Below are 11854 nucleotides of genomic sequence, written 5' to 3' on the forward strand. Positions count from 1 at the left end.
ATTGAAAGCAGTTAATTCTTAATTCTTTAAATATTTTAAATCAATAAAAAATTTTAATTTTTTCCTCTTAAGTTTTTTGAACAATTTTGCATGCTTATATCTGGTATTTTGAACAAATGATTTGAAGACAACAATATGTGATATTATTAAGATAACAATACGCAATATTTTTGAATTCTTATCATTTTGAAAAGTGAAATTCTGTATTGTGTCTAATGAGATTATTTTTGCTATTTATTATTCTCTTTAAAAATAAAAAAGTGAAAAAGAAAAAAAAACTAAGGAGCTCCATCCGTATTTACAGAGAACTATGTGATTCTGAATAGCAAGTAATAGGCAAGGCAAAATAGTGAATCTCTATAAGACATGTAGGGAAGGTTGAGCTTTATTGTTTATATACTGATGAATCTGACATTGATATAAGCTCTCTTATTATGAAAGAGACATTTGGTAGCGAAATTGAGGGTGGATTCATGGTTATGAAGCCTGGAGATAATACACCCAAATAGGAAGCTAACGTGGAATTGTAGGGAGCTGCTATAATGACAGAATTGAGATACCAGATTCAAGCATGTAATGTGATTCATACTTTTTGTTTCTTCTGTGATGTGGAGATGGACAGGAGAGAGTACATTTGAGATTTGTGAAGCGAAATTCACTTATTAATTGATGGGTCTTTGTCTCTGAGAGAGGAATTTTTGATTGGGCGTTTGGAGTTTTCACTTAGTAAGGTACAAGTTGTGGCATATTTGAGCTAATATTGATTAGTTCCATCTTGGATATATGAAATTTAGTCATTGTAAAAATTAGCAAACATGCCTCATGGGATGGTTTGTTGGTGTATCTAAACTCAGAAGTCATCACTCCCGAATATATTCATTCGATTGGCGTTATAATATTGTGATGGTTAAGACAATGGAGATACATGAAGTTACCCAGGAAAAGAGGTATCAGCAAGGACAACCTTGGAAAACATCAATATTAAACTAGTCTTTGAAAGAATAAATCTCAGCAAAGGAATAAGCAGAAATGTGAGAGGAAAATCAAGAGAATGTTGTCATAAAAGTTAATGAAGATAGTTTTTGTGGCATCATATACACAAATGAAGTCAAGTGAATCAGGGTCAGAAAAGTGCTACTTGGATTTTGTATTAAGAAGATTGTTGTAGCAAAATTGGTAGCGATTTTGAGGATAAAAAAAGCTTCACTAGAGAGATGAATAAAGAAGCCAGATTGCAATTAGTAAACATGGGGACATGATGATTTAGTAGGAACATAGTTAATTTGAACAGAAATATGAATTAAAAATACATGTTAAAAATTTTTAAATGTAGTATAGTAAAATATACATTGCTTTTGCATTCCTCAAAATACTCCTCCACTTAAAACACACTTGTGTTTGAAATGACACTTGTTTGTCATTCTTGCCTCTTTCTTTCTTTCTTTCTTTCTTTCTTTCTTTCTTTCTTTCTTTCTTTTTTGAAAAGTTAAAAATTCCTTGAGTTTTTATTCTTGGTGCCAGTACCATAACTTATAGGTCAATATACCTGATGTAATGAGAAGAAAGAAAAAGACAAAGCTACAACAGATAAAACACCTCAGGAATGTACATGTAATTGACACCACATTGCATTAATCAATAGCTGCACTTTTTACAAACTGTGGCTATGAGAGTCCTGAATCAGAAGGGTTTCCTATTTAAGTTGCAGTAACTTTTCTGACTATGGATCACTGTTCCTTCTGTGGCAGATTTTTACAGTTCCTCTAACACATTTGGGATGACTGTCTCAAAGTAACCTGCAGCTTTCCTGACAATTCCTTGCTCTTTCTCCTGCTAAGAACTACAGCCCTTTTCTATTGCTTTTTAAAACTTTCTGCTACCATATCCACCACTTCCACCACCAGATCCATAACCACCATTGTGGGAACTGACAGAGCTTCTTCCACCAAGACTGCTCCCCTTCATGGGTTCATAATTTGACTGCTGTTGTCCATTATAATTTTCAAAATCATTATAGTTACCACCACCACCATAGTTACCACCACCAAAATTTCCTCCTTCATTGTAACCATCATATGCTCCTCCACCACCACTGTGTCCACCACCTTGGTTTCCATATCCTGGTCCACCACCACCATACCCTCCGCTACTCCTATAACCAGGACCACCACCATAGTTTCCACCATCACCTCCAAATCCATTATATCCACCATCACCTCCTTCATAACTACCTCTGCTTCCACCTCCTCCACCACTGTAATGCCCTCTCCCACTAAAGTTTCTGCCACAGCCAAAATTCCCTCCACCCCCTCCAGAGTTTCCTCCATGACCCATAAAGTTGCCAGACCCACCTCCATGGCCCCTTTGTTATCCAGCAGACTGTACTTCTCATTTAGAAAGGGCTTTTTTCACCTCACAATTATGTCCATTAATTGAGGTATTTCTGAACAACAATTTTATCAACTGTCATGATCATCAAAAATTGCAAAAGCAGATTCTCTCTTTTTCCCACTCTGCCTGTTTTCCATAACTTCTATGTTTTTAATCTTGCTATGTTTTTCAAAGTAATCTCTCAAATTATATTCTTCTATATCTTCTTTAATACCAACAAAAATTTTCTTCACTGTTAGATTGTCACCAGGCTTTACTGAATCATGTGTAGAATTAGCTCTCTTTGGTGCCACTACACGCCCATCAACTTTGTGTGGTAGGGCACACATTGCTACATCCACCTCTTCAACACAAGAGTAAGTCACAAAACCAAAGCCCCTGGAGCATTTTGTTTGAGGGTCTCTCATTACCACACAATCTGAGTGTTCGCCATTTCTCAAAGTGTTCTCTTAAACTATCATCAGTAGTTTGAAAACTCAGACCATCAATAAACAGCTTCCTCAACTACTCTGGTTAGTAATGGATCATGACCCTCCATTTTGAGACCAGACTCTTGACACTTTCTGAAGCAGTTCTGAGAGTGCTTGTGTGTTAGTGTCTTTAGTTGCTTTGCCATAGCTGCCTTAATGTTCTGAGTCAATTCAAACTGCTTAACACTCACGATCGCTTTAACTGTAGAGAAGAGCCAGAAATCACACCTCTGGTGAATAAAGTGTTTGAGGACACACTGTAATGTTTTTATTTAACAAAAATTTCCACAAACAGTTTGAAGTGATTCAGGACATCAAGGGAACCATGAAGACACAAAAGAGGATGCTGGAACTGCTTCTAGAAGTGGGAAGTGTTTGAGAACAGTGGGATAAATGTGTTCAAAACAGTGAAGGGCTTCCTTGGAGGGGGATTAATGACAATGTCTTTTACTATAATAAATTTTACCATTTTTATTTAAACCTTAGCTATGTTTTCTATCATACCACATATGTAGAGCCCTCTTTAGATTCAATGGAAAGAAAATGGGAGGGGGATGAGGAAGATAGCTAGAATGGAATGCCAGAGGGTTTCTTCATAAAACAAGAGATGACTGGTTCCTAGAAAGAAAGGAGCTCAGTGGAAGTGAGAGTGAGATGAGAGATTATAGGATCAGAGTTTAGTACAAGAGCTGACTTTTGTTTAATTTGGACCTCTATAGAAATATTGAGGGTGGCTACAAAACAATTTTAAGTTTCTTTGGAAATAACAGCAAATATCAATAGTAGAGTGGAACAGTGAGACAGAGAAGGAAGACCACCAGCAAAATATAAATTTGAGTGAGTGACATTTATGTCATAGGAAAGTCTGAAACAGTATGAAATATATGCTTCAGAGTTTTATTATCCAAGGTGTGAGGGAACTGGGCATTGGAGTTTTTGTTTTGTTTTCCCCACAACCAGCATCAGACATGGTTTGGAGGCTCCTGTTCTAGGTCTAGTTCCGTGGCACTTCAGCTTGCATTGTAGGTGGCCAAGCAAATATTGTCTACTTCAGGCAAAAATGACCTTAGGTAAAGAGATGTTGCACATGCTGCACAGGTAGAGGTTTGGTCAAATCAGTTGAAGCAGGAAGGTTCAAAGGGCACCGCTAGGTATCAGCAACTTCAAAACTTCGAAAGATCGGTGTTTGTTCAGCTAAGTGAATGGATTGAAGAAATCAATGGCTATTTATTACTTTTCATGTAGTGAGTCTGTACATGCTAAACTTAGCCTGGTTACTTCACATCCTTAGCATGTTTCTTCCATCTAAAGAGGAAACACATGTCTAAATAGGAATCTATGATATAAAAGCCCTTCCCCTACCTTACATGCATAATCAGGGATATAATCTTGATGATGACCAACTTTATTTTCCAGATAAGTAGGCCTTATTTGATTGCTCATAACTGATCCTATGAGGATAACTGAGAATGGAATTTTATCATGAAAACTCAAATTTATGTGACTATACAGAAACCCAAACTTATCAATGTATTAGTATAGGTATTTAAAAGTTCAATTGAAGTACAAAAATAGAATATATATATAATTTCTATTTGGGCTCTATTATCATAGAGATTTAAACATAGAAATTGGCCCCAAGTTCATTGTATTTTGAATTATCTTTACTTGGAAGAGGTGAGTGGTAATTTGGGCTGTGGTAACACAGTTTCCTCTAGATTGCCTTCTCTGAGGTTTTGTTTGAGTCAAATGATTTTTCCTTTGCTTTATTTTGGTGCTGGGGCTTGAACTCAGGACCTCATGTATTATAGCCCAGCTTTCTATAATTTGGCTACCTTTCAACCCTGCTCTGTATGATGGAACTAATTATATCATTAAATTGTAGATTTCATAACTAAATATCGGAATAACCAAAGTGTTTCACTGTAGTTGCTTCTGAGAGATGGGAGATGGAGCTGAGAAGGTGGAATAAGAGACTGTCATTGGGGTTATAAGACATGGAGTTTAAATTCAACCCTATATTACTTTCTGTATTTTTAAGGCTTTTATGAAGAATTAATACCTCAAGGGACAAAATAGAAAGACCAAATGAAAGACAAATGGGAAGAGATGGTAAATCAGAGATGTAGTAAAGAAGAGCAGAATTCCAGGAGACAGAAAATGACACAGGGATCACTTCTACAGGCAAACCCAATGGAAATGCATGAGAAATGCAACTTGGACAAAAGAGAGCGTTGATAGGAACTGAGCTGGTTGAAATGAACAACCACTGTTTTTCAAGTTGTGCATTGACAATTTAACCTTTCTATCTTATTTTTTAAAGAGTGAGACTTTTAGTCCTAGATTATTAAGATGTGCATATAACTAGAGACCAACTCATAAGTGAACTAAATCAGAGTAGCACATGTAAACATCATATTGTCTCCTTAGCGTAAGAACCTGAAAGAGTAAATAATCTGAAAGGTGCAATAGATATTTTCAAAGGGAAACAAACTGTTCAAAGGGAAGAAAGAACTGGGATCAGGAAAGGAGAAAAGAAAGAAGGAAGGGAAATATATATATATATATATATATATATATATATGCTTCATTTTTTTGAACAATTTTGCATGTTTATTTCTGGTAGTCTGAACAACTGATTTGAAGGCAACAACATGCAATATAATACCATTGTGGAATTCCTATCATTGTTTAGTGAAACTGTGTGTCATTTATTTTTGTTGTTGTTGTTGTTATTGGTGTTTGAACTCAGGTCCTTGTACTTGCCAGGGAGGGCCTTATGCCACTAAGCTATATCCCCAGCCCCTCATTTCTAACTTTTTAAAACTATTTTTATTGTCTTTTAAAAAGAGATTCTTTCACAAAGCAGACTTATTTTGCTTTTCTGGGCCTGATGGTGTCAGAAGGAAACAGACTGAGACCAATTTGGTGGAGCTGAGCACATTATGTTAATGGCTAAGAACTTGAGCTGAGAAGGCTAAGTATAAGTGAAAGACTTTGGTGTGCATTTGGGTCCCGAAGTACATACCTGGGGAGAAATTGAGCCTGCTAGAAATGGGCAGGAAAGAGGAAAGTCGTTCTATTTACCTCTGGGTCGTTGCAAACTACTCTTTCTCTAATTAGTAAAATGTTTTCATCTGAGAACCTGACTCAATAACTACTTTTACTACAGGATACTGAAAAGGTTACTTGGCCTTTCTACTCCTTAGTTTCTTTCACAGTAAAAATGGAAGGTAATCTGCACTTCACTGGTTGCTGTGGGAACCCTATGAAGACACCTAGGTGAGATGCTGCCCGGCTGATCCTACAAGCTGTGCTTGTGTGCTTTGTGCTGTCTCCTTTATGGGCAGTTGTTACTTTATTACTCTTTGATAAAAATGAAAGTTTTCACATGGGATATCCATTTTGTCATGAGATTTGAGTTTTCAAATTTATGTCCAAAAATAAAGATTCTAAATTACATGATGAAGGCCAGTCAAATAACGTAGCAGATTAAAGTGCCTGCAAGCAGACGCAAGGGCCAGGGGTTCGATCCCCTGGGCCTGCTGTGCTGGCCCCACCCCGGGGGCAAGCCGAGATGGCGATGGAGACTGTGCGTGGTGGCGATGAAGACTGGGCGTGGTGGCACACATGGTAATCCCAGGGAGGCTGTAAACAGGCAGATTACTACAAATCCAATATAGTAGTGAGACCCTGAACACCCTGTAGACCCTTCCCTAAAATACAAAAATAAATAAATAAATAAAAATTCCATGATGAGGTACGTATAGCAAATGTGATACTTTAAACACATGACTTTAAGTCTATTACAACAGTTGTTCAGCATGGATCAAATATCAGCAGAAAGCTCACATTATGATGGAGAGCAAAAAAATGGACAAATCCCTGGATTAAGGGTTATAATCTAATTATCTATTAGAACTCCATAAGTATTTATATAAAAATCATAACATTGGAAATAATTTCAAGTTAAATACAAATGTGAATTAAAAAACAAGGTTCTTAACTTTTTTGGTTTCTCCAACCACTTATACATTCAAAATGTATTTGAAATATTTTATAAAAAAATTCTATCCACTCTACTGAGACCAGTCATCTGTAGCTGGATGGTTGGCTGGATATAAAAAACTGTACTCCTTCAGCTATTAAATCTGTACTTGAAAAAGGATATCTCTCAATTTTCTTCAAGATCACTTATGCTTCAATGAATAGCATTAGACCTCTGCTTTTAGTAATGTCACTTCATAAGCATGGATTTTTGCCCTTGACCTGCAAGAGCTACAAGTGGGACATTCCTAAGTGAATTGTACTGTCAGCTGAATGCAAGTAGGATTTTCTGATCATCAGAGCTCACTGCAAGTAGAACAAACTGTAGGAAAGGTTTTCGCTCCAAGGGTCCAAATGTAACTCCATACATCATAGTTATAATATCGCCTCACTTATTCAAGTCATTCAGGGTCTAGGAAACCACAGAGGAACAGTTTGGACATACACTAGATTGAAGAAAGGATAAAATTATTGGGCACCCCTTTAGAGACTTAAAAGTAGGCACAAAACTATCCACTTGTGTGATGCCAGAGGATAATAGGAATTTACTAAGTTTATTAATTTTCCTACACTGTGTGCCTTTTTTTTTTTAAATTTTAAAGTTTATTTATTTATTTAGAGAGAGAGAGAGAGAGAGAGAGTGTGTGTGTGTGTGTGTGTGTGGCCAGCTCAGCCCACCAGGGGGCGGGGCTGGCTGGCATGTGGTGCTGGGGGATTGAACCACGGTCCCTGTTCTTTGCTAAGCTTGTTCTAAGTAGGTGCCTTAGACCACTGAGCCATCCCACCAGCCCACTGTGTGCCTTTTTATACCATGCAGATCACAGTAATAAGTTGGATTTGTGCCTGGCTATTTAACTGCCCACCATAACCCTCAGCTTTCTTATTTACAGGTGAGTTTATTCTAAGTGGATTTATTGATAATGGCGCCTGCCTTGTAAGATTATCATAGGCATTCCTTAAAGCAATCTCAGCTAGCTTGGCTCTGCTTGGCTCAGGAGGCATTCAAAATATAAGCTATTGTTCAAGAAAGGAGAAAATGTTATTTTATATAGGAATATCCTCAGGTCTTAAAACTATTTATCTTTGAAAATCTATTACCTTTTAAAAATTGTCCCTTTCTGGAAATTTCAGCATAGGGTATGTTCTTGGATTAGGCAACTCATGACCTCTTTCTTTGCTGAGATTCCACTATTTTAAGTGTTTAATTCATATTAACTATGTCTGACTATCCTAGATAAATCTATAGAGGATGAAAAACTAGTGTCACAGGATATAAAACCACTGTATTTGGAGTCCAAATTAGATTAGATCTGGATTATGGTTCAGCTTCAAATTGTTAGCCTCGTAAGTACCTGAGGCAAGTTACTTGACCTCTCTGAGCCTCAGTATCCACAACTGTAAAATGAAGATAAAACAATATCTTCCTTAAAGAACTGCGATGAATGATAACATGTTATGTGATAAGATACTGAGTATCCAGTAAGCAGTCCTTGTGTAGATTAGAATTTTCACCTTTCAACCAGATATACCTGTACTACTGAAGAAAGACTATCATGGATCTTCCTGTCCCCACACTGCAGGAACGTATCCTGCCTAGTCTTTGTCCTAACATGAAATTGATGTAAGATTTTGGGTTGCACCAAGGCTATGTCAATACAAAGCCCCTAGGTAAACTCTTTCATTGCAAACAGCTTTGGCTCATCTGCCAAGCAGTCTCAAAAGTGTCTGGTTTCTCAAGGGCAAAGCAAATGATTTTGTGCCTGGATTTCTGTACTTAGAGAAGAATCTGCAAGTTTTGTGCCAACATGTCATGTACAAGCTGATGTGTATACATTTTTGCAGCTATCTCTTTCTTCTTTTCAAAGCCAGGGAAGCTTGTGAGCATGATGCACTGAACTAGAGGGAATAGGCTCGTTTATTCATTATTAAGTCTGAGAACATTCTAACTCCAGCCTCACCATTGCTTTGGGTTTTTGTTTCCTGAGACTCTTAAAATCTTCTGAGCTTGACCTACCACTTTGCTGACATTGACCCATTGCTGAATTCTACATGCTAGGTTTTTATTTTCCTGGCTGCCCTGATGGGTTTGCTCAGTGTGGTGGAGAATGTGGTTAATTAAGGGCTTCAGGCAGAACTCACAGGCGCTTTTAAAGTTTTTCCTGCTGGTTCGTTTATCACATTCCTTATCTCATTATCCAGATTTCTCCTCCAATCTCACAAATGAATTTCCTCCTCATAAAGCTCCACCCCACCAGCTGATATGTAATCTGCACATGCTGCCTGCTTGACTACTTTGTGGTTTCTCTGTGACAAAATTATGGAATTAACTAATTCGCACTCAAATCTGAAGCTTCTCTGAATATAGATGTAACAAATTAGGTGCCCTGGGATTTAGTCCAAGCTAAGTAACTAATAATCTTTTTTATCTGCTTGAATGATAAGAATATTTGATAAGTATGGCTAATGTTCTCAAAACAGTTCCTTCCACTCCAGCAGAACTGGGTCGTTGTTTCTCTCTAATCAGGGAATCTGGACACTCAAGGGTCAAAGCAGAACACTGAGCTCCAAGTGTTGAGTGTAAGGAGCTTTCATTAAGAATGTGCTTATGCAGCATCAGCCATGAACTAAACACTGCACGTGTTGGTGACTGACCTCTCTGAATAGCAAGAAGTAGATAGGAATGCAGCAGGTCACAGGGTCTTAAGCTGGTTTACTCAGTTCTAAAGTTGTCACTTGGGTTCAGACCCATACTTGTCAGACTCTTAACACTAGTGCTCAGGTTCATTTCAAAAAAGGTACATTATTGTCTAGATGTGATGGGATTGACGATGAACTAGAGGGAAATCCTGCCATTCTTGTGGGGTCTAGGGACATTAGGGTGAACTTCAGGCTCTGGATAAACCTGCCCAGGTTTCAGTGTAGGCTAGCAAGGTAACTGGACAAAAGGAGGACGTTGTAGAAATACTGGAATAGACGTGAGCTTTATCCCAATGTTAATTGAAAATAGCAGCATAGTCAAAAAGTATCTACCTTTGGGGGCTAATTTACATGTTTTTGTATAGAAGATAAGCACTATATCACTTTATTTCCTTCATTTTTATAGTCTTTATCCTTTGAAACATTTTTAAGTATTTTCACTAAAAATTAAAAGGAGAAAAGTAAAAGATCTTCAGGGTTTTTTTTCTTTTTTAAATTTTCCCAAGAGGAATAATGGTATAATTTGTGTCTAGATGTCTTCCAAAAGCCTCTTGCAGTCATGGGGGCAGACTTTTCACAGGTAGCTGAATCTAGAGTTTATGCCAAATTCATGGTAGCCTACATATAATATAAGGGCCAGAAAGAGGCCTGTACCTGCTCTCTTGTCGCTGTTTCTGTCTTCTGTCACCATGAACTGTTGCCCCTCTGCAATGCCACCTGACCTTGGAGCCAGCTTAGAGCTTTCATGGACTGAAACCTCTACAAACTGTGAGGCAAATAAACCTTTATCTCTTTAATTTGGGGTTAAAGAGAAGAGTAACTAAGACAAGAAAGTAAAACCACTGATCCAAAATCGAGTTGCTACGTAGTTTTTATTCTAATATAAATATTCACAACTGTCATATATTAATCAAGGGTTCTTTTGAAGATATGACAAAGCAATAAAACCAGCATTCTTTACTGCAGAGGTCTATGAGGTAAGAGGAAAGGGAGTTGACGCTAAAGGTAAACTCAGTAATCTCCTCCGTGGATATTTTTGGAACAACCATAAATATTCAGCATGCATTGTTCACTTAGCCAAAATTTAAAGTTCTGTGCTATGTGCCATAAGAGGCAAAAAGAACTCAGAAGTCAGATTACTCATATAATTGGGATGAAAATATAGCACATGCGTCCACAGAAAGTTACATAAGAACTTTCTAGGGTCGGGGAGGTGGCTCAGTAGGATAAGCGCTTGCCTGGCAAGCGGAAGGGTCTGAGTTCAATCCCCAGTTCCACCAAAAAAAGACTTTGTTCTCTAAAGCTTCCTTCAGGTCCACTTGGTGGCGCAATCGAAGGCGGGTCATTGTAGGGACAAGAGCCTTGAAGCTACTTCCGGTGACGATCCTGCGGTACAGGTAGTTTCTCTAATAAATCTCCAGTGGCACTTCAGTTAAAAAAAAAAAAAAAAAAAAAAAAATTAAAAAAAAAAAAAAAAAAAGAACTTTCTGACTAAAGAAACAAGATGAGAGAATGAAAGGCAAGTCATGAGCTGCCTGGGGTTTAAGAGTTGCCTTTGTTCACTCCACCATTCTTTTTTTTTTTTTGTAGTACTGGGGTTTGAACTCAGGAAGCTGCACTTGCCAGGCACGTACTTACTCTACATAGCTAGCTCTCTGGATGTTCACCCTACTGTTGATGAAATTATATTGAGAATAATTAAGAAACAAAGTAAAATGGCTCAAATAGTCAAAGTTCATGAATTTTTGGTGCATCAAAGCACAAGTGTTATCAATGAGTGAATTTAATCATCTTAGATGGCTTTATGGCAGAGAAAGAAATTAGACTGAGCCTTGAACGATACATAAGAAGTAGAAAGGCAAAAAGAAAGTAATATCATTCTATCTGTATATATCTATAGCTATGTATGCCTATCTATCTATATATGGTAAGAAATATCAAGACTGCTAGATAAAGAAACAGGTTGCAATACTGAAAATAATGGACAGCATGTCTATGCTATATAGATATTAACTCAATAAATAGTATAATGTTAAATATAAAACTTAAAAGTCTAAGACCATACCCTTTTAGAAAGCCCAGCTTAGAGTAGTACTATCAGTAATGTACTCCTTCATAATCCTAAGGGCGGACGATACAGAGTACACGAAATGCTCCCCTGATCATGGAACACTGGAAGCAAAGCGCGACTTACCCCAGGCTTGGCTACATCCCTCTGTGGTGTCTCTCACTGTGAGGGGAGTTCATTT

At 37.5% G+C, this 11854-nt stretch overlaps 1 protein-coding gene and 1 pseudogene across 2 annotated transcripts in view; one reads left to right on the plus strand and one right to left on the minus strand.

Moving 5' to 3' along the window:
• Plppr1 (phospholipid phosphatase related 1) overlaps positions 1-11854 on the plus strand; it is a 344999-nt gene that overhangs the window by 155389 nt on the left and 177756 nt on the right. The gene's annotated exons all lie outside the window — the stretch shown is intronic.
• LOC105743057 lies at positions 1864-2929 on the minus strand (annotated as a pseudogene).

The sequence above is a fragment of the Octodon degus genome, unplaced genomic scaffold (assembly GCF_000260255.1).
Source record: "Octodon degus isolate 3935 unplaced genomic scaffold, OctDeg1.0 scaffold00094, whole genome shotgun sequence".
Taxonomy (NCBI): domain Eukaryota; kingdom Metazoa; phylum Chordata; class Mammalia; order Rodentia; family Octodontidae; genus Octodon; species Octodon degus.